The 23,727-nt window shown below is 35.9% G+C and overlaps 1 pseudogene; it reads right to left on the minus strand.

The window, feature by feature from the left end:
• Positions 1–2,630: 2,630 nt before the first annotated feature.
• LOC137127382 (immunoglobulin-like and fibronectin type III domain-containing protein 1) lies at positions 2,631–22,738 on the minus strand (annotated as a pseudogene).
• Between the last annotated feature and the right edge of the window lie 989 nt (positions 22,739–23,727).

Consider the following 23,727-nt stretch of genomic DNA (forward strand, 5'->3'; position numbering starts at 1 on the left):
AACTGTGTGAAAAGGTTATTGAAAAACAGATAATAGGAGATATATACAAGAAAATTTAAGGCAAAGAATGTTTCTTAGAGTTTAGTTAAATCCATTCTAAGAAATGGAAAGGAGTATGGCAAATGGGAAAATCTATTTAGAGCAGGCCATCTTAAAAAGCTGAGTGACTATATAAAAGGAGGAGACTAGTAAGGGAGTCCACCAAAACACCCAAGACCTCTCGGAAGCAGTTATGATCTTTAGTGGTAGAGATGGGAGATACTGTAGTGCAAGAGAAACTGTGCATACAAACTTCTTTACCAGTTAAAGCTATATTAAGGAGCAGAGAAAACCAGTGTTGAAAAAAGCTTATTAAATCTCAGCTGAAGTTTGCTTGAAGCCATGTTGTGGATTCTAAAGTCAACTGAAATTGGCTTCTATGGTCAGATAATGTCAATTTTAGCTTTTCAGTAATCATACTAGATTCTGTGTTTGGCGTAAACACCGACATGCTGTCCCCACCATGAATCATGATGGTGGTAGTTACACTTTAAACTATCATAACACAAACTACTGAATACTGCATGCTGGTTTTAATTTACAACTGTGGTTGCAGAACATTCTTATTGTCTGCTGTTTTCTTGGCTGATTAGTGTATGTGGAAATGAAATTAAAATGTGGTCTAGACTGAGAATGGTTTAATGTTCAGAAGTACTGTGATCATGGGTGTGAGCATAGCATTATGGGCTCTGATATTAGAGCTGTTGTAAACATGCTGGAATTTAATAATAATGGCCACTCAGTTTGTTTCTGTCAGTAAATTGATAAAGATTATATAAAGTTATTAATAAATATAGTTTGACTTCAAACCAATTGAAAAAAGCACCACACACAGATAATCAGTTTGCCAACTTATTTTAGTTGAACAGAGCCTGGTTTTACAAATGTTTCTCTCTTATATTGTGTACTGAATAGATTTTTTTTTTCTGAATGAGTTACAATTATAAAAGTAAATCTATTGCTTTTTAAATTCAAAAGTATGTCAGCATTTACACTACTTTAGATGGGTTTACCAGCACTTTGCATTAATAGAATAAGCTTTCAATGCTTTCAATGCTGTAAACAATGTGCAATGTGCTTATTGTACAGAATATGTGAGTAAGAGGTGGAAACTTAATTTTAACAAAATTTTACAACTGTGCAATTTACTTTAATAAACATTTTAAACATAATGTAACTATAAAAAATTATGAAAAATATGACCAGGAACGTTTTTGTTGTCAAAGGCTGAATTCTCCTCAGATTATCCGGAGTTTATATGTAAAACCGCACATTTTTCACCTACAGAGGTGAGCTCTACAGACAAAAACATGGCTGTGCCATGGGTTCCCCAGTGTCACCGATTGTTGCCAATCTATACATGGAGGAAGTGGAGAAGCTAGCACTCAACTCCTTCCTGGTGGACAGCACAGACCCACTCAAATATATATATAGTTGACAGCTGGGTTAAGATCCGGATCCAGGAAGTACAGGTACATAAATGCAGTCATCAGTTCCTGCACCACAGAGCAGCCATTAAAGCCAAAAAGAGGAAGGAAGACATCTCAATGCCCGTGGTTATCCTAAGTGGGCCTTCAATAAGATGGCGTCCAGATACAACAGACAGAGCAGAGACTCAGACCCCAAAACCTGGGCATTCCTTACATGGCTGGAGTGTCAACACCGCATACCTTTTCACTCCAAACCCACTGAGACAGAGACTTGTCCACCTGAAAGACCGAACATCTATACACAAGAGTGTATGCAGTCCAGTGCTGTGAAGAGTGTGAAGAGCTCTACATTGGGGAAGCCTAACAGCCTCTATACAGCAGGATGGCCCAACACAGGAGAAGCAACACCTCAGGACCAGAATCAGCAGTGTACGTACACCTGACAGTCATTTTAAAACAATGATGCACACATTTTGGACAAAGAAGACAAATGGTATGAGAGACGAGTACGTGAAGCCATTTATGTGCACATGAGAAATCCTTTACAGAGGAGGAGGCCTCTGGCACTACCTGTTCCTCATTTTCCATGCTGCCCTTTCATCCATCCCCAGGAACTTTATGACCACTTCACACATCCACCAAGGAGGCCACACACAACGTACCCAACCTAGGTGATTGGAGTCATAACATTACACTCCTGTGACTCCGCCCTGTTCTCACCTCCAATATTATCCACCTAATAAGCCTATTGAGGCCAAGTAAGTGCAAGGCCTACTGTGGAGGATTTAATTGGGCCCCCCAGCCAATTCCCTCACACTGAAGAAGCTGCTTGAGTAAATGGCTAAACATTTCCAACTGAGAAGAAAGACCTCCAGTTGCCATGACTCAACCTCTGCATAACCAAACCTGGATCATTTATAATCTTCACTGACACAAGTTTAATTTATTTGCAAAATCTGGGATTCAGTTTAATTGACTTATGATCTTTAACAATTTCCTACTTTTGATTTTGTATAATAACATTTTTTTTTTTAAATGCAAAATATCATGCCAGGATGCATGGTTACACTTAGTCGATATCAGCAAAAAAATAGTTTATACCAGAAGTTTAAATGCAAAAAGATCTACACTATTTTCAGAAATGTATAGTGTAATATCCTGCTACTTGTCCTCCTTACCTTCTATGTCAAATGAAGCCCCACCAACAGAGTGTTGGCTTTAATTTAGTAGATGGTTAAGTCTGAATGCTTAGTTTAGGGAATAACAAGCTTTCACTCTGTGTTTGTGATATTAGTCCATGCAGAATGTCATCCATCATTCTTTAGCCAAGTAATCTGAGGTTGGGGTTCAACCTGAAATATAAATATCAGATAAATTAGATGAATTGTAAGGCTAATGTTCCACATCTCAATGTTGTGAATATGTCAATCAAAAAAAATGACATTTCTGGAATGGCAAGAAAGAAAATTAGAAATGATTGACAAGAATGACTCTAGGGTTTATACAAGAGAAGGGGGCTCTGTAAACCACATCTTAGTCTTATTTATACCTAATAACAAATTTTGACACAAGCCTAATTCCCTGGTCGGACAACAATGAAGTCCTCTGGGTCTTTTAAACAAGGTCTCGCTAGATGGAAAACAGGCAATAGATGAAATACAGGCAGGAAACAAACAGCACTGTGAGTTGCAAAGTTACATCATTAAAATACAGTACATAGCCAAGGAAGTGACAACTTACTGTTGGGATTCTTTGCACACACCATGGCAGATGGAGGGCTTGGATCTCCTGATCCTGACTCATTAATTGCTGAAACCCTGAACTCATACGCTGCTCCCTCGATGGTATCTTTTACTGCATAGTTTACATCTGAAAGATGAAAGGCAATGATACAGAGAACAAATAGTGTATTACTGTGACTGCCTGCACTGAAAGAAAGCTCTTTGTTTTGACAAACCTTCAATAGCTTCATGAAGCGCATTTAGGCCACTTTATTGATTTGTGTCCGTCTGTCTTTTCTCTACTTGATAACCAATTATTGGCACTCCTCTGGAGATGTACAGTTCAAGTAGGTGCAATTCTTAGAGGCATTCACAACTTTTGGGGCACTAGTTGGACCAGAGAGTCCTAAGGGATTAGAAGGGTATTTAAACAAATATGCTCAGCTTTTTATTAAAAATTAAGAAATACAGTGACATGAAATAAATCTAAGGGAATCTTCACATCATTACTGCAGGATACTGTAAACATTTGAAAGATGGAGCAACTATTACAGTATTGATAAAGGTAGGCTTTGTCCTGTAACTTTTATAAGTGATTTCTGCATTGAAGTTGTCACAAAATATATCCAACAGCTTTATCATTTTTTGCAATCCGTGGGAGAATATGGGATTTGCTGAGAAATGTTAAATGAGATTCTTTCTTTTTTTTCTGTGCTCACTCATTATGCCAGCCATAATGGTATCGGGTGCCTCCAGGGCATTGCTGAGCCCTTCTGGGTTTTCTGCATATATGTGGTAGTTGTATTTCTTTCCATAAGTCACATTTCTGTCTCTGGAAGAGGTCCTGTCAGCAAAGACATCCCCAACTTTTGCCCACAGACTGCTGGCATTCTATAACATAGTAGGTGACAGCTGAGCCACCATCGTTTTTTGGGAAGGTACCATTTGATCTCCATTATAAGTGAAGCGGTTTCAACAGTTTCCGCTGGACCCTCTGGTGGACCTGGACAATCTGTTTTAAATGTAGCAATATAATTGATCTATGCATTGCAGAGTGAGTTGTTTTTTAACATTACTGTTGATAAAAGAACAAATAAATGCTGGGAATTTAATATTTTATCTCTCTGTGGTTCTAATATTTCTGTTTTAGATTCCTCTGTTTTTTCTGCCAAGCACAATAAGCTGAGATGTGGCCTCCACAGCCCAAGATTGGTTTTTGAGTTAGTTCTTTATTTCCCCTGTGTCTGTCTGCAGGCAGTCATTGAGCAACAGCCGGCTGTGATTGGGCTCCCTTACAATTGTAACTCCTCCTCAGTCTTTGATCTTAGTGCCATCCTTAAACCAGCTGGCCATCAAGGATTCCTGAGGAGGGAAGGGCATCTTAAAAGCAGCAGTCTGGCCCACTCTTACTGTCACAGGTTTAGAGAATGTCCAGGTCAAATTCAGGTACACCTATAAAAAAAAATTAGAATAAAGTTTAACTACATGAACTGATGTGTAATCTCATACAAGCTTTGCAATAACATGAGAAGTCAGTTATATCTCCTTCAGTGACCTTTCTTTGTGTACTTTGTGTCTGATCTCTGAAGCTTTGAATTGTCAGCTTGTGAGAAGTTCCATCTTTCATCTAAGTGAGGGATGGAATATAATTGTAATAAATAAAAGAAAAGGTGCTTCTAATGACCACTGTGGAGATATAACACCGTAGTGTATGCATTAATTAGCTTGTCTTACTTTTGCAGTTTTTTTTAGTTTTACTGGAAGTGAAATTAATTCAACATATTTTAACCTCCATATTTTATTTATGGGACTTACCAGCTTTTTATCTTTAAACCATTGACCCTTGCAGTCCATGTTTATCTTCAGTTAATTCATCTAGCTTTCCATGAAGAGTATCTGAGAGTCCAAAAGGTCATTCCAGGGTCTGGGCAACATAAAACAAATGTACTCACATACATATTATTGTGATGCAGCTTTTAGTTTAGGACTACATGCATACTGAATACATGATGCCAATTCATTTATTTTTGTTTACAAGTCTATTCAATTGCTATGCATTAATAAGCTTAAGATGAAGTGGTTAAGCATCAATAGTAAGATAAGTAGTTGTACTTTATATAAAGAACAATGCTAATGTTAGAATATGCTTGGGAAAGTAGGTAAATTAAAATAATGGTTCTTGATGGTTTATAGTTGCAATATGAAAGGGGGAAATGATATTAAAAAGGAGCCTAGTTACAAGCGGTAAGAACAGACCTGGTTCTACTCCACAGAAATCCAGTTCTAAAAATAAATTTTTTACACAGTGGGTGTTTGTCTTTTAGTAATATATGTAAAAATGTTTCTACATGCTAGTTATAGATTAAATCTGTTATTTTACATTTATGTTCCATTTATCATTTACCATAAACCCAGTTTTATTACATTATCACATTAAAAAAAATTCATCCAAATACATTTCATTTTGTGAATAATAAAACTCTTGCTAAAACGTTAGTATTCTTTTTTTATTTTTTGAATGTGAGTTACACTTGATGTAATTTTTTAGTGGAATCAGATTGGATCAACACTGATTGCATCAGCTGTGTGGCATATAACTCGCACCAGCAGAGTTTCAGGCCTCCATCCAGTGCAGTTCTAAGGTCTTGTCATGTTCTAAGACATGTCAAACATGAATATATATCCTTCTGTTTCTGGGCTGAACACTCTTCACCTTTAAGGCTGCTGCTTCCAGCTTTCTCCTTTTTATGGTAACTTTTCCAACATACGTTAAGCACATAGGAATTTGGTGCAACTTGGAAACACCTCCATGTAGGAAGTCTACCATATAGCTGACATCCCCAAAAACATCCTACATAAGTACAATGAGTACATTCTATCATTACAACTACTCTAGACAAAATATAAGCATTAAAATTATTCATACTTGATTTTCCATCACACATAACTGCAAAAGTAGTAAGTGAATGAAAATATATTTTAATTTACTAAATTACTTTAATATATGCGCTCCACTGTCCTTAACACTTTCCAAATCTTCGGCTGCTGCTGTCTTTTGTCTGGGTGACCTGTGAGCAATTAAACAGTATGAAAATTTTATTTAAGACATGACCACTATGACCTATCTTGTGTTAATATGACATCTCCTACATATTTTATTGTCATATTTTAACTCTTCTCTACAATTAGCATGTGACAAAAATTGCCATTTTTTCCCATCTAATGGACAACAGGGAAGCAAAATGCATGTTTATCTTTTTCACATTTATATTTTAAAAGGTTTATGGAAAGCAAATCACCCTGTTGGCTTAATGGGTAGAGCATTGGATTGGGAAGCAGAAGGCAGCAGGATTGAATCCGCGTCCCCAGTCCTGCCCCGCTCAGCCACCAAGGTCCATCTTGGTGCCGGTCCTGAGCCCGGGTAAAAGTGGAAAGGTTGCGAAAGGAAGGGCATCTGGCATAAAAAAACTCATGCGTGTGGAACATGTTTCAATGTGGTGACTCCTGAAAGGACAAGCCAAAAGCCGTTGATCTTGATCATCATGTAAAGCAAATCATCTATATCAGTCATATTTTAAAGATGGCCATTGGTTGCAATTGAGATGGCTTTCTTAAAGTCACATTGTCTGCTTTTATAGTATATTGATTAACTCTAAATTTGACAAATTTGAAAAGTATTTTCAAAATTCAAAGACATTAATTTAATTAATGAGAAAGCATCACTCACATTTGAGGCTAGAAGTAACATGTTAAAATGATAATTGAGTCATCAAAATTGTATTTCTGTCAGTCAACTAATTAAGGTTTTGTTCTAGTAGTTATTTACCATCCCTGTAAAATATTATAAACTAAAAATATTATTTTGACATAATGAAGTCCAACAGTATTGTTGCCGTTTACGAAGAAGGACTTTGCAAAAGATAACTAAAACAATAAATAATTACTCAAATAAATAAATAAATTGTCATCTTAATAACTACAGTTATTGATAAACTTCCACTTTAACTAAATTCAGGACACTGTAGTTGTTCCTTGTTTATGAATTCAGTAACCTGTTGTATCAATTTTGTGTTCCTCATTCTTGGTACACCTGTTAAAACATCTTTGAGGCTGCTTTTGAGCCTTCGCTTGAGCCCTAGCCAGAGGAGCATTAGTGGATAAAGTGTTCAGCCAGAGGTGCAGCTGCTGCAGCTTCTTTAGCAGCTCTAATTTATTTAATTTTTTTTTTGCTATCTTCTGTTTATCTCGGGCAGTCTTCTGCAAGTCAGTTCCTGAAACTCCTGCCCTTGTTGTTTTCGTTGCTGTTTTTCTATTTTATGTCTTAAATCAGCTCTGTTCTTAAAACAAGCAGGGCGAAAAAGCAAATGCACACTTAAGAATTACATAACATGTCACGAAAAGCAGTCATTAAGTGCAAAAAAAGTAGCACTGAATCTTACCTTCAACGATAAGCCATGCAATGCAGAGTTTTATTTCTACAGAGGCAGAATAAATTCCTTTGTCTACAACTATGTAGTCTTTGACCACCAGCCTGTGAATGAGCTTGTCTTCCGAAACCTTAATATCACATTTTTCCCCTTGTTCCAGTAGCACATTCTTGCCAAACCGCAGAAGAAAGGATTAGACAGGACGCACTCAAAAGCAGTATCTTGTCCCTCCTTGGCCTTCACTTCATCCACCATGGGAAAACAGTAAGCATTGTGTTTGGTGTAAAGGAGCCCGTTAAACCCGCATGAATGCAAATTATTAGAAACACTGCTGATTGTGTACCTTTTTTTTTTTTTAATTCAGTGGAAAACATAATCACATGTGATACATCCAAATGGTACACTCCAGCATGCTCCAACAAAAGGTCCCTCATACTAAAAATATACTTTTTACCTACTTGTCGAAGGCTGTGCTTCATTTTATCTCCCAATTCCTTTGCATATGCAATCATTTCACCATCCTGTGGGGGAAAGCATAAAATGTAATTTACATCCCAGATGGTTAAAATTGTTCTTTAAAATGCTCCTTGGGGGATAATAGAACATGCCGCTCATTTGAGTTAAAATTAGAGGAAGCAACATAAGAGGACTTCAAAGCCTTTTAAAACTCAAAGCCATATGGTCTAGTATGCTGAAAATATCTTAGCAAAATGATAAGCTGTCTAAGGGGATGAGGTTACTAGGAGATGACCCAAGGATGGCAAAATCAGCCGTTCTTAAGGGTCACGTTGCTTTTGTATTGCAGAGTATGTATGGTGATTCATTGTCCCCAGATGACCTTGTAAAGGAAGATGGAGCTGCTCTGCTCAAGAATGTCAATCTCAAAGGATGCAATACCATCTGCATTAATGTGAATAGGTCTCAGGTTAGGCAGGCTTTTGACAAACTGCGACAAAAACGGAATGAGAACAGTATAGAGCAGTAAGCTATTTGGCATGATTGCATTTAATCATTCACAAAATGATCATCTATTATGATTATTTTTTTATTTTTTGTTTTTGTTTTAGAAATCATAGAAGCAACATATCAAGCCAATAGAAAGAGTAAAATACATAAAGTGTATGTGCTAGTATAAAAGTACTCTGTCAGAGTAAACACTGTGTAGCCAAAAAAAAGCAAACAGTCCACCTTCCATAACATTCAGAATAACTAACCATGGCTTGTCCATATTCATTTGTGGCAATGCATTTATAGATATCAGCTTGATCTGGCATAGAATTTGGCATCTGGAAGATGGAAGACCATCTGGCTGTCACTCAAGGTACTAACCAATTCTACATTATGCCATCCAGTTTATGTAAGCAGATATTATTCTTGTTGAACTTGGTTTGTTTGTACAGGTTCAGTTCGAATTTGTAGGCCTACTAAATGAAAGTAGGTGTTGGTTAATGGGACACCAGTGTAGTCAAGCTGTTGTAGTTAATTTGTTATTAGGGCAGTAAAGGTAGGATAGATCAGAGGAACCCATACTTCCAATCCTTTTCATGGGCTTTTTTTCCCTTCTCCTAAACACAAAAATGTGAAAACCTTTTTTTCTTTTGCCATCAATTTATTTATTTATTTATTTCAAATGAACTGAGGTACTCCTCAATCTTTAACTCCTGACAACTGCAGATGTACCCTCTAGATTACAAGTACCCCTGGTTGTGTGTCACTGCTATACAGTATTTAACCAGTACATGATGCATCATCTTGATGATGAAATACGCCAGACCAATTATAGCTGCTGCAAATGGCTTGACTGCTTGATGGCTTCATGAAATGTGACTGTATGCCACTTTCATCTCTTAGTGAGTTGGTTTGGCCCATTTTGGCAACTTTTAATGGATGACTCTAAAGTCTGAATGACTTTGATGTTATGAGCTCTGTTTTTTTGTCTTCTTCAGTGTATCCAGTTTTGTACTTTTTTTTTCTAGCACCTTTTTATGTGCATTATGTCATGTAGTATTACTGTAATCTGGTAACATTTATCACTTGCCTGAAATGTATGCTCATTGGGAATCAGGGTTTTCTTTGGCTTGGTGTCTTGATGTATCAGACACATCTCCATTATTTCTGCTGCTTGTTACAGTTGGCTTTGGGTCTCCAGTGACAATGGCTTTGAAAAAAAATTTGCCTAGAAAAAAAATTAATACAATTGTTGGTGGGGTAGGAGGTTGGTCAGTTTATGTCACTTCATATTCTCAAACTCTTTGAAAATGGAACAGAATTGAATGTAAATATTAAATCATTATGTAAGTATGACTGTAATTACATACAAAGCTTCATGTGTAACACCACTTTTATGTTTTTTAAATATAAACCATGGAGAGCTTGCCATAAGCAAAATGGTAAAATCTTTGATTTTGTTTTTAAACTTATCACGTTCAGGTTTTAAATCCCGAAAGTCAATGATTGTTTCATTCTGTCTCACAGTAATTGGGAGTGAAGGTAGTTCATGGCAGGGCTCTGGTCCCCTACATATCATAGATCCAAACAATTATGCTGAATCATGTGACTTCCACCTTGGTATACATTTTTAAAATGGTTGTCATGCTATCAATCCTGCCCTCTTGGATGGTCAAAGCTATCGGCTTGAAATCTGGATGAATCTTTCCCTCTGGCAGTGTCTCGACAAACTGTGTAATCATCACCCCGGGGACCTTAGATTTTTTTTCTTAATCCCCACTGACAGCATTGGAAAATGTCAGTGACAACACATTTGACACTTAAGAGAAAAGAATGGAAATACATGACCATGATCACACCGAACAGAATTAGAATCAGTTATTTTGCAATCAAGTCTGCATTCATATTCATGGTAAATCATTCAGAGCTACAAATAAAATATAAAGCTGCTATATGATTCTGATGTAGGAAATACATTGCAACCCAAGATATGAGAGACATAATGATGCACCCACGGATCCAAACATAATGTATATACAGTCATACCATGTATTCTATATTCCATTGCATATCATTTCTTCATGCCTTTTGTAGGCAATAAAAGCTTCAGGGCCTGATAAACCAAATGCTGAAGAGCATATACAGTACATGCCATGATAGTTTTAGCAATACATGATGGATTAGACTTACAAAATCTGATTAATAAAAAATGCTAGAACAGCAGTTAGTGCTCTGAATTTTCACACCGTTAGAGTGGCAGATAAGACTAAAATCATATCAGTCATATTTTTCTGCTTGGTCAGGCTGCAGCATTATACAACTTTAATGTTTAGGTGTGGAACTGAAAATTTGATTGCTTGGATATTTGTTTGTTGTGCAGGTTTTTAGTTTTAGTGTGTGTATATACTACAGTGGCCCTGCAAATTGAGAAAACACATGCAAATAGACAAAACACGAGCTAAAACTAAACAACTCCAAAACAACAACTTCCTCAATGTGACGTCACAGGAACAACATTAAGAAATGGCCTGCAAAAAGCTACAATACAGCCCAATTTGGTTTTGTTGTAGCTTTTTGCAGCGTGTGCCCATAGGAATTGCCATTCCAATTTAGACTCTTGGTTTCATTTGTTTTATTCCACACTTTTTTAAACTAAAAGTGTGGAATAAAACAAAACAAAAACCCCATAGCTTGACATGGGATGTGCTTCTTAGTGCCTCCTGTACAAAATAACATCACACTTCAGTACCTATCTTCACCAGTGGCTGTCACATCTGTCACCCTTGATTCCTGGATAGACTGCAAGTTTTTCCTAACTGCAATTGGAACGGAGTTAGGTACAGTAACTGCAGCTCTGCTTACATATTCCACACCAATGTAAGAGTTTTCCTTCTTATCAATCAAGGCAGAGTTTATAAAGTGTTTTTTGCTAGTGAACCTGTGAGATCTTTAAAAATTTGTTTAGGTATTCACTTCTAGCAGAAAACATGGCAGAAAGCCTAAATTAATGGCAAGAATGTACCTACCTGTGATGTTATTCGAACTTGGCTGATTCTTGATTTGATTATTTAAGCACTGTTCCATATTATTACATTTTACAGCACTGCACGGATTAGTTACATTTGCGTTAACTGTTATGATTTGGTAAAGCACATGTTCCTGGTGGGTGTGATTGAGTACATGAATTTAAAAGTAAGAAAGTTGCAGCATGTCTAAAAACAGGCACAGCATTAAAAAAATGAAACAAAATAAAAACCTACTATATCAGTTCATAAAGCAATTGTTTTTACATTCAGGTTTTACTTTATTTTTGTGGTTTAATGCATGGTCATGATAAAACTGCAGACTCTTGAGGGCACAATAAAACTATAGTCATGTTGGCTGTGTGCTATTAAGCTGATTTCTGTTGGCTGCGGGTGATTGCCATCCCCAAAAGTAAGATCCTCTTAAAATTAGAGCTAGAGTACAGAATATTATATGAACTTCACAATGTCCTTCTTACCGGGCTTAAAAACTATTGCTAGCCAGGAGCTCAATGCTCACAAAGTTACATGCTTATCATAATTTTTTTTATGATTGGTCAGTTCTATTCTAAGCACTCGATCTTCTAGTAAAATGAAAACTTTCATTACCCACATGATCCCTAGACTTACAGTAGAAGGACAAATGTCATTTTAATTAAGTTGGCTGATAGAATATTAATTGCCGTGGATTCAGTTTTTTGGGGTTTACGGGTAATTAAAAAAATTATGCTTTGTTTAGAGAACTACATGCTAAGCATTGAGGTTATTTGGAATACGCATCAAAACTCTGACACAATCATCTTTAGTACAACATGTCTTGATCATGCTATATTTCTTTTATTTGCTCTTTAAGGAAATTCACTTTTGTCATAACCTTTTGCTTTAGTGTGATTTTTCTATTACTTTGAAGTCATCATATTCTCCATACTCATGTACTCATATAAGTAACATGCATTTGGACGTGTTATTTAACATTGTGAGTTTATCATAATTTTGTCTTTAACTTTCAGAAATTGTCACAGATATTTAAAGGAATACTGTGGACTTCTGATAGCTGCTAGTCCCAAATATCAATTGTTTTTGTTGCCACCCTGGCAAAGATTGATTGGAAATCCAGCGATTAATATTTGCAGACTTCACTGTCAGCAGGCAACAGAGACCAGTAAAGAACTAATGAAGCTTGTGACTGTATGAAATGTGATGGATGACATGTTCCCCCTTTCCACTATTGACTGTCTGTCTGTCTGTCTGTCTTTCTGTTTCTAACCCTTTAGAAAAGTGGTAAAACAAGTAATATAAGTTACTTTTGACAGGGAGTAATAAGCAAAGTAATATTAATTTTGAACAAAATAATAAGTAATGAGTGATAAGAATGAGAAATAACTGTATATTATTTCCATTGTTGGACTCATAATTCAGAAAAATTTAACAAATGGTTAAGGAGTGTATAAAAATGGGTAAAATAATAAGATAAATCATTTCAAAAGTTTGCACCCCCCTTATGAATTGTTCTCAGTAGCATTTGCATTCTTTGTGTAGTTTTAGCCCATTCTTCATGGAAAGGTTCTTCCAAGAGATTTCTTGGTTGTCTGCCATGTACAGCCTTCTTCAAATCTATTCACATGTTTTTCATGATATTGCTCTCTGGAGACAGGGAAGGCCATGGTAAAAAATTAACCTTATTCTTTTTTATTACTATTTTATTACCTTTTTTATACTATTCCTTTGTTAACTTTGCTTTGTGCTTTGAATCATTGCTTTTACATATTGATTAATAGAAGTAGTACATTAAGAAAAAACATATTTTTATTTAGTACAGCAGTAAACCTCCAGAAACTTAAAAGATAGTAGAGGCAGAAAAAGGACAGGATAGTTTTGCCTTAGCTGAATTTAGCTGCAGGAAACTGCCAAAAATCTCATAATTTCCAGGTTGTATGGCTTCACAGAAATTTACATCTTAATGAGACTGCACTTTAGGTGCAATTGGTAGCTTTGTTCAAAAGACGATAACAGACAGGTAACTGCAAAGAAGAAGAAAAGCATTCTTGACACAACTGCAAGATTCCATTATTTCCTGCATCTTTGTCCAAGGTATTTAGTTTAGCAGCTTAGTAGCCTATTTAGTAGCTTGGTGGAGAGAGTCATGTATTCACTACACGGAACTATTAGTTACTTCTATTCTGAACAACATAAAACACACTGTTTATGTCATAAAACATAAACATACTGCATATATGTAATTGTTTGATTTAGAACAGATTAATCCCGAAAGACTAAAACCATACAGAGCGTGTCATTGCAGCCTAGAAATGCTCTTCGTGTGCATTATTGAGATTACTGAGATTGATCTACAGCATTTACCCTAAAAGACTAGGTATATTTCTCCCAGATTATTAGACTGTTTTATTGAAATGTAGCTGTTAAACCTTACATATTGAAAATAGGTGGTTTATGAACATCCACAATATAAATGCACATATATTTTGGTAAGCACTAAAACTTTTACTAACTTTTCTCTTTTGCACAGACCTACTGTAGCATCAACTAATAAAGGCATGAGGATTGATGGTCCACAGCTCTTGGAAGATGAGATGACTACACTGACGTATGATAGGTCACATGCTACAAAAAAACTAAACACCTCAGTTGGAAAATGTTAATATGCTTTTAAATCACTTGACATAATGAATGAGTTGTAAAACAGTAAAACCTGCTCAGTATGGGAAGTTTAATCACTATATATCAAATTATTCTAGTGAGATATGAAAAGAGAGATTAACTGATGTTTTTGTTTCATCTCTCTGAACTGAACTTGCACCTACATTGTTAATCAATGCAGCAACAAATCACTCTAAATTACTACATTAAGTAGTGCTTAATAGATTGTTCTAAATATGCTGTAACTACCCTGAGGATAAATATGATGGGCAATTTTCAGAATTACTACTAATACTACTTTTAGAGCTTCTTATTATTATTATTATTATTATTATTATTATTACTATGCTAACAGCTGTTAATGTAACCACTGCCAAAATACAGCATGGGCAAGTATAAATATAAGTTTAGTCCAACTCTAAGGTTGTAGCGACCTCTCAGTACTTAAAACCTTCATTTAGGACTGGTGCTGTATGTAAGATGAAGCATGAACTTACCTCAATACTCCTGTGATCCTCTTATCTTCACAGTGTGATATGTGAGTGTTGCCTCCCTGATCTACAAGCTATTAAATCCTTACAGCAAAGCCAATGACTCTGCAACAAGCACCAGCATTGTCAAATATGGCGACTGCCAAGAAAGGGGATTGCTTTTTTGATTGTGGCATAAATCAGAAACTCTAGCAAGGGAGAGGAGGGAAGCCAAGGTCAGGTTCATGCCTCGAGGTGAGAGGACCATGGTGTTGGCTTCCTTATACACTCGTGTTCATTTACAGCTTTTGTAGTTTACCATTTCTTCCTAAATTTCCCAAAATGTTATATAATAATGTTTAGTTGCAGTAATGGCAGCAACTGACACCAAAGACTGTTTGCATAATATATGGTTAAAGCTAGAGTCAGGATCCTTCTGAAAAGTGTGAGCTCATAAATTGTCACGTGGCCACCAACTTGTGGAATGTTACGGATTATTTTGTTATCCTTGTAATTAATGTGCTACTTAAACGAGTTGTATTTAGGGAACGTTGAGATATTGTCTGTTTTTTCATAACAAAATATAAACATTAATTTATTAGTCTTCAGCCGTGATAGGTATCCCCTAAAGGTTTATTATTTAAGGTATTTAAAAATTTATTTAACCACTTTTTTACTTGCATTGATAAATTTTAAATCCATAAAAAATATATCTGTATTTTAATGTTGTGTAAGATATTCACCACGTATAGCTGTATTATGGTGAACCTTCACCAGTAACAAAGCAGGAGACGGGAATTATTTCTTATTTCATACTGTTTTTAAAGACTGGGTTTTATATAGAACTAATTTAAATGTAAATTTGCCTCAGCACATGACTGTTTCATATATTTTAGACTCAGTCCAAGACCACTGTTGAAATAAATAATGCATGGAGAAAAACAAAAAAATGTACACACACCTACCATATGCTCTATATCTACAGGTAACACGTTGCACAGACGCTTGTGTTTAATTTAGGCTTTATTAACCACATGACTGTGCAGTCTCAGCTTTATTAGCTCATAACCAGATGTGAAGAAGTATACAGTGTGATAATTATTGTTTAATTATATGGGGAAAATATCATAATGATATGATGAACAATATGTAACCAGTCAGATGTAAAACCAGCCAGAGGTTATTTTTATTTAATTTTTTTATTAGTGACTGGGGAAAAATGTTGACACATCAGTCTATTCAGGAGAGCTCTCCTGATTCTTTTCCTTCCTCTACAATACCTGCTTTTACAAACATTTTTTAAAAAGAAAGTTTGATTCAGCAGTAAGTTCCCCTGAGGAGTTACGTGTTTCTCTTTCCAACAAGTTGATCGCAGGTTGGTTGGATTCACATATAATGTGAAGTATAGTCATTTTAAAATTGACTTGGGCACAGTACAGCATTTAATAGTATTAATTCTGGGACAGATGTTTACTTACAATATGATGAATAAGTTTGTTTAAAGCTATAACAAAAAACAAAGCAGAAAGGAAAGAGTAAAGAATTATGTAAGCAGAATAAAAACATGGAAACATTTATTTATATAATAAGGTAATATGAAATGTCTTGAAATAGTTTGGGAAAAGTGACTATAAGTACAAACATTGAAGTTATGGATCCATGTGGTGATGGTAAAAATAATAATATGGTTATTGTAGTTTATTGTTATCATTAATATATAAATCTGTGAGTTAATTTTTATATTTGCATATTTTTAATTACCATGTATAAAACATGAAATATTAAATATGAGCTTTGAATCTATAATGAATATTGTTTCTAAAGTTAACAACAGCTCAGATATCTAAAATGCTGGAATAATTTGGCAAGAATGATGGTTAGTCCTGAGCCACTTCATTTTACCCAACACAGATGCCTCGCTTACAATGTCTGCGACTCGCCTTTGCCTTAATATTACTGAAAACATTCCACTGATCAATGGCATTCGGCTTGTGGCACGTGGTGGCTGGGCAGGGCCACACCTGGTGGGATGGGATTTGAGCCTGTGGCCTTCTGCATCCCAACCCAATGGTCTACCACTGACTGGCCACCAGGCCCCCCTACTTAAAACATTCAACTAAACAACAAAATTAAGTGTTCGGTCATACGGATTGTGCCCATAGTGGGTTCTTTAATGCGACTGTGGCAAAGGAAGTTAGGGGGTGATGGATGGATGGATGGATAGATAGATTTCCTTAAGTTGATATATAGATTTCCTTAAATTCCTTAAGTTGAAGTACATTACTTTAAGAATTTAAATTTCTCATAAAAATACATTTTAATAATGAGAAATTTGCAGAGTACTTATAACCTTAAGGGTATTTACTTTCAGCACGTCATTTTGATTCATCATGGAGTCTGAAGTTTCCACAGTTTAAATCACAACCTTGTCATTTTGGTCTAAGTAATAATAAAGCTATGCACAGTTTGAGCACGAGTGTGTGTCTGCATGAATATTTCAAGCAGGGTAATAAAAGTGGATGCATAGCCAGGGAACTATGACTGTTCTCACGCATGAGAAGATGACATAATAGCCTTGGTGTTCTTAAAGGAATTTATTGCAAAAGGTCACTAAAGTCAGCAGCTTTGAATCCTGTCTTAGAAAACAATGACTAAACATGCTTACATTGTATAACCCAATGCTGTGCGGACAAAAATAGCCCTATCTGTATGTCGCCAGATTTCTTTCCTTATTTTAATTTTCATCAGGAAAAAATGCAGAAGGCAACCTTTGATTTATTAAACAATAGCCAGAAATTCTTTCTTAACATATCAAAAGAGAGAGTTTTCATATCAGAGAGAGAGTTTTGGCATGTGCCTTTTTAAATGACAAAGGCTACTACTATAAACTTCCAGTAAAGAGTGTGTTTATTACAGAATGGAATAGAATAAAAAGTAGGTCTCAGGACTTTACATATGAAAAAGTTGTTTGCAGGCCTCCAGCTAGAAATAAACATGAAGTGATGTTTGACTGTATTATAGAGGAGGGATGTGGGTGTTTACACAACAGATCATTCAAATTTCTATATTCAACTGGAGGAGGTTTCCTTTTAGTTATTACAAATACTATCTAATACATAGTACTACATAGTAGTAGATGGCAGCAACACATCTCAAACAAGTTGGAACAGGGTGATATTTACAATTGTGTGGAATCCCCTCTTCTTTTAACAACTGTCTGTAAATCTCCTGGAAGTGAGAGAGTTGCTGGAGTTTTAGGAGAGGAATGTTGTCCCATTCTTGTCTGATGCAGGATTCTAGCTGCTCAACAATCCTGGGCCTTTGTCGCTGGATTTTTTGTTTTATGATGTGCCAAACGTTTTCGATTGGTGAAAGGTCTTGACTGCAGGCAGGCCAGTTCAGCATCAGGACTTTTCTCCATTGAAGCCATGCTTTTGTGATGGATGCAGCATGAAGTTTTGGATTTTCTTGCTGAAATATTGTAAATGGTCTGCATTTATATAGCGCTCACAAACACACACACATGGGGGAGCTGCTGTACAGCTAACCTACACTCACCGGGAGCAACTAAGTTGGGGTTCAGTGTCTTGCTCAAGGGCGCTTGGACATGTGACAGAAGGAGCTGCGGGTTGGTGGACAACCGCTCGACAATATGTTGCTCTTAAAGCTCTATGTACTTTTCAGCATTGATGTTGCCTTTCCAGACGTGTAAGCTGCCCACACATAGGCATTAAGGCACCCCACACCATCAGATATGTAGACTTTTTAATTGTCTGCAGATAACAAGCTTGATGGTCCCTCTCCTCTTTAGTCCACAGATAATTTAGATTCATCTGACAGTAGAACAGTTTTCCATTTTACCTCACCCCAATTTAAATGTGCTTTTGGCCCAGAGAACATGGTGGCGTTCCTGCATCGTGTACACATAAGGCTTCTTAGTTTGTCACAGATTGGTGAACCTCTGCCCAGCTTTAAATTCGATAGTCTTGGCCTTTCTGAAATGCTGCTTTTATACCCAGTCATGTTACTGACCTGTTGCCAATTAACCTAATTGGCTGTCAAATGCTGCTCCATATGTTTTTGATTTGTGGCAATTACTTTTCCAGCCTTCTGTTGCCCTGTTCCAACTTTTTTGAGAAGTGTTGCTCCCATCAAATTCAAAATCAGCTATACATGATTATACAAGATGTTTTATTATATGGTGGACTGGAGGGGTTTACTTAACACAAACTGACTGTTTTCCATGATATAGTAACTTTAGAAAAGTTCACACATTTGCTGTGTTAATCATAGAGCAGCAGATGAAGTTAACTATGAACACAATTCAAAGGAAAAAATAGGTCAATAAATGTTTAGGTGCAAGCTTAGCGCAGAGTGGAAATTGTGCTCATTCACTAAGTTGAAACTCTCCTATTTACTATTGCTCTAAAACATTTGTGGGATATTATAACAAGTTTTTATCTGTCTCTGTTTCAGCCTTTGTGTTCTTCTTCAAAGTTTTTATTTTTAATGTGTACATTAATTTACAAATACTGCACAGATAAGCAAAGGTTTAACCTGGGAGGTCCTAGCTATTTAAATGGATCAGGACCACTGCTTCATCCCAATCAGTAGGAGGAAAATAAGGGGGTTGTTAAAACATAAAGCCAGAGAACAAATTTTAAGATCCAATATAAACTCCAAGTTTTTATACCTTTCTAACAGTGACTTTAGTTGTACACTCGGCTCTGCCCAGAAGGTTCTTCTGCGAGTATCTTCATGCAGCAGAGCCCAAATCCATTGGTGGTGAAGTAGTTACTGTTTGTGCTCAGGCTGATGATGTTTCTGTACCAGATAACACTGGGGTTTCCTGTCACTGCACAAGTCATATAGCACTCACACCTCTACGGACTGTTTTGGAATTATAGTGGAGCAGAGAAAGATGAAGGCGTCTTAAAGTTGCAGTCCTTAGAGGCAGGAAGGTTTAAAAGAGAGGAAGAGTAAAACAGTTTGTTACATACTGCAATACATCCTGGTTGAAACAATTTTTCATTGCTGTTGTGTTTTTAGTGTTGGTTATCGATCTAAAATGCTTTGTCTTTTATTGTGTAGTTTTACTTCAGAAATGCTAACCAACGTTGCAGTACAGTGTGCTATATATGAAACACTAGTCTCTACCACAAAACCAACTGATAAACTAATAACCATTGATAAGCTATAAAATCAAAATACATTTAAGAAAATCATATACAGAACACAGCGGCTATTCGCACATGTAACAAGGTTAACCAGCTCTTCTATGTTTGGCTTTTTGTTTTAAAATCAGCATTTTCAATTAAACAGTTATCTGATCCTTGTTGTTTCATGTTTCAAGTATGCAGGCATGTTTTATTTATTTCCGATAAACCATTTGTGGCAATTTAAGTGTTATTATGAATAAGTTGGATGTATTTTCACAGTCCCTGTAATTCTTATTTCAGCAATAGTCTCCTGATCAATGAGGTTGTCGACAATCATTGCACTACGATGCAGGGATGACGCACCTGTGTTGCTCACTGTTACATGCTTAGGAACAAGTAGGTCATCCTAGTAATTATTTGGACAGGCCTGTGAACAAGAAGAAATATAGGGCTAAGATGTGGGTTCATATTTTTTGGTAGAGTGGCAGATGAGCCTTAAACTGTACATTAAATGAAACTGCTTGGTATTTTTAGTTTCACAAATGTTTGAATGGGTGTTATTCTCAAAGTTAAAGATGACTTGAGCAGAGTTCCCAGCTCGTTTTACTACGAAGTCGTTCTTTTTTTTGTCAGTGAATTGGTCTCACTTTGACAATGTGAGATGGGTTTTAGACAGAATTAATCCAATAAATCCAAGGTAACACCATAAGGTGGTGCTTTGCTCAAAAACACATTTACACGTAAACCAGTGCTTGACCTGTAACTGTCACTACTGTGCTACTACTGTACTGTCATTTTTATTAGTTTATACAGGATTATCACAGTTGTTGGAACTTTAAATATTCCACTACCACATACAGTTATAGTACAAAATAAAAATTGATTTGAATTTTCACCTTAACTAATTTATTTCTTACTTATAAAAAACTAAAAAACTGTTTGATGACTTAACAAAGTTTTTAAAAAATGGTAAGTACTTCAGTCGTGCATCTAGGAGAAGTAGTTGAGCAGATAACTGAGCATTCAGCACTACAGCTCACATTTTACTGCAGAAAGAGGGTCTGAGATTATTTAGCACTTTAAACATATAATTTAGTTTTCATCTCATAGTTGCTGAAACTTTAATTTCACTGCTATGCACATATTTTGACAGCATAAACTCTGATTTTTACCCTAAATTTGCATTTCAAATACTTTTAGTTAAATGTGTCTGAAAATTGGCTTTATTGTATATTATAAATTAAAATATTGTACAGTTCAGGGCTGTTGGCACTTTCAGTCAGGACTATCCGAGTTGGGGGTGCTGAGAGATATACTGAATAATGTTTAAACCATCACCCCCACAGGAGCAGTTCTCTTCCTGTGCATGCAAATAATCCTTGATCACTTTAAATTTGATTGGAAACTGTCTACTTATTTTATTTAAATAAATAACTTCAGTGTTCACATTTTCTGATTACACATTCCATAAATTATGACAGGATTTTGCCGACTATTGTTTTTTTTTTAAACTATTCTGTTATAATTATTAAATATAAATACACCAATTAAATTAGTTTCTTTCCTGATCTCACCTGAATCGCACGGAGCGATGCTGCCTCGTGTTTTAATCAGTCCAAATGAATGATATGCACATCATCTGGTAACAGCAACATGAAAACTCAAAACACATATTAAGAGAAGTTTAGGTTAGTCTCAATTTCTGAGCTACTACATTGGAGCTATGTATTAACCAGTGGATCATAGGTGATAGAAACTATGTGATGGATGTCTGCATCCCGCTGCTGCAGTCTTTCAGACAGAGAAAGAGAGAGTGGTCGAGCAGGATACAGACTGAATGAAGAGAGGGAGGGGTGTTAATGGTCAGAGCAGTAAATCAGAGAAATAAAACCTTATATTCTGATGGTTTCACTGTGATTACGTTCTAAAGCACAAATAAATACGAGCACACCTCCATCTCTGCTCTGCTGCTGTGTGTAACCTGCAGTCAAACAGACCTGAACCTGGATTCATGTAGTGTTAATGTTAAAAATGCAGATCACTGAGTGCAAATCAAAGAGCTACCCTACACTAAAGGTTTTTGATTGGACAGAAAGTTCAGATCATCACACACTCTGCAGTATCCTCTCACTAATCACTGCTCCACCTGGTGGATCAAAATAGCTTTGCAGCCAGATTTTGATAAAGTGGTTTAGGGGGCTAACAAGACCACAGGGTCAGTGGTTCGATCCCCGGTCCCGGCTATATGTCGATGTGGCTCTGGACAACACACTGAACTTCTAACAGCCCATTCCCATCCCCAGCTGTGCAGTGCTGGTCCATGGCCGGTAGAAATTGGGAGGGTTGCGTCAGGAAGGGCATCTGGCGTTAAAAACTGTGCCAAATCAACATGCGGACAATGAGCCGCTGTGATGAACCCTGAACTCACGGCATAAGCTGAAAGGACAAAAACAACAACAAAAAAAGTGACATCATCGCGGGGAGTTGACATTCAGTGTAAAGTCCTTATGGGATATATGCCCATTATACATTTGACATTTTACTTTGTTTTGCTTGAGTTAAGGCGCCTATAACTGATTCTTATTATAGTACCTTCACCATTTAACACAGCTTCTGTTTTACAACCATCCACTTCCCATCTGTACTTTCCAGCATCATCTTCTTAGCAGTTTTTGATAATTAGATGTTATTACTTAGATTTCAGTGAGTGGGCCAGTTTTTCCTATGGCAATTGCAACATGAATGTACAGCTATGTTAGCATCTTAAAATTAATTGCAACCAAAATTACTGATGGCATTTTTACTTACCTCCTTGAATAGTCATAATCTCTTCTGTTAATGCCGGAAGGTACTTGTTCCACATATTGGGGGATCATTAGTAAAAAAAAAAAAAAAAATGGGTTGCAACACTCTATTTCTTTATTTGGGACAATATGTCGAAGTTTACCCAAAATTATGATTTGCAATTTTGATGATTGAACATTTTACAAATTCTGCAAAAGTGCCTAATGTGACAAACAAAAATAACCATTCTGTAGATTAATCTCAAGTAACCAGAATTATACTGGAAAAACAATTTCACACATTTTATTTATTGGAATCATAGATAATAATTTTTATTTTAAAATGTTCAAATTTGGTAAAAGTATAGCATTTGGACATTAATATGACATAGTATAATTTAAGTCAAATTTCTGTAAATATGTAGGTATTATGATTAAAAGTATAAATTGTAACTACTCTCTCTTTGGTTCTGGGAACCGTCATTTTTATGTGTTCAGTCTGTTTACAGGATCTTTTGTCCTCACATTATTTTTGATAGCCACTTTAACTATTAATGTTAAATTAAATTGGAATTCAATATGCTGATTTGTCACTTGATTAAGTACTTACATCTTTTTCAGTTTTTGCAGTTGGTGCATTTGCTGCAAAGCTGTATTTATCTGAGACAAAAAATAGCTTTATCAAGGATTTTATGAATTAAGTTATTTATGAATAACTGATTACATGTCTAACATGTTTAAGCTGCATTCAAAAGCAGATCATGTACTTTCACTGTACTACCAATCTTCTCTAGTAAAATGCTTTTGCTCTTGTACATTTGGTTCTATGTAAAATGTCTTTTTGTTGTAAGTAAATTGTCTTTTTTTTTTTTTTCAACTACCATCTTAGAGCTTTCATCAACATTGCAGTATTTAGATGAGAATATATGCTTCACAAATTTAGTTGATTTGGTATGAATAACACTAATAATGCTTTTAATGATATTAAAATATAATCAATTTATTTAGAGTAAAACCCAAACTGCTGTTAAATATGCACACAGAACAAATGCACCAAACATATTTCCAT

This window comes from Channa argus, chromosome 5 (assembly GCF_033026475.1).
Source record: "Channa argus isolate prfri chromosome 5, Channa argus male v1.0, whole genome shotgun sequence".
Lineage (NCBI taxonomy): Eukaryota > Metazoa > Chordata > Actinopteri > Anabantiformes > Channidae > Channa > Channa argus.